The sequence below is a fragment of the Egretta garzetta genome, unplaced genomic scaffold (assembly GCF_000687185.1).
Source record: "Egretta garzetta isolate BGI_Z169 unplaced genomic scaffold, ASM68718v1 scaffold211, whole genome shotgun sequence".
Lineage (NCBI taxonomy): Eukaryota > Metazoa > Chordata > Aves > Pelecaniformes > Ardeidae > Egretta > Egretta garzetta.
This window is the reverse complement of record NW_009258673.1, coordinates 313,953-314,374: the sequence shown is the minus strand read 5'-3', so window position 1 is coordinate 314,374 and position 422 is coordinate 313,953.

Sequence of the window (422 nt, the reverse complement as noted above, 5' to 3'; positions counted from 1 at the left end):
GAGGAACATTTTATCCCACAAGTAACAGCCTTTGCATGGTTTAAAAACCTTTCTCTGTAATGAAAAAATAAAGATGAAAAATTTGAAGCACTAGGTCTTTTTATTAAAAAAAAAAAAATATTTGAAACATTTCCACTAAAAACATTCCCTAAGAAAATGAACATTTTCCTTCCAGCCTCTGATAAGCACATTTTGCATGGACAATGCTGCTCACTTCCTGCTCACTTTATGACCAGTCCTGTGTCTGACTCACTCCTGTCCATGCTACCTGGCCACTGGTTTCTGGTAAGAAAACAGGCCAATAGATGTCGGACTGACTGATTTTTCTCTCAAGAGGACATGGGTCTCTTGTTCTATTCTGTGGTTGTATTTCCACTGCTTTCTATAAACATAAATAGCTATGAACAGCACTGCTCTCCCGG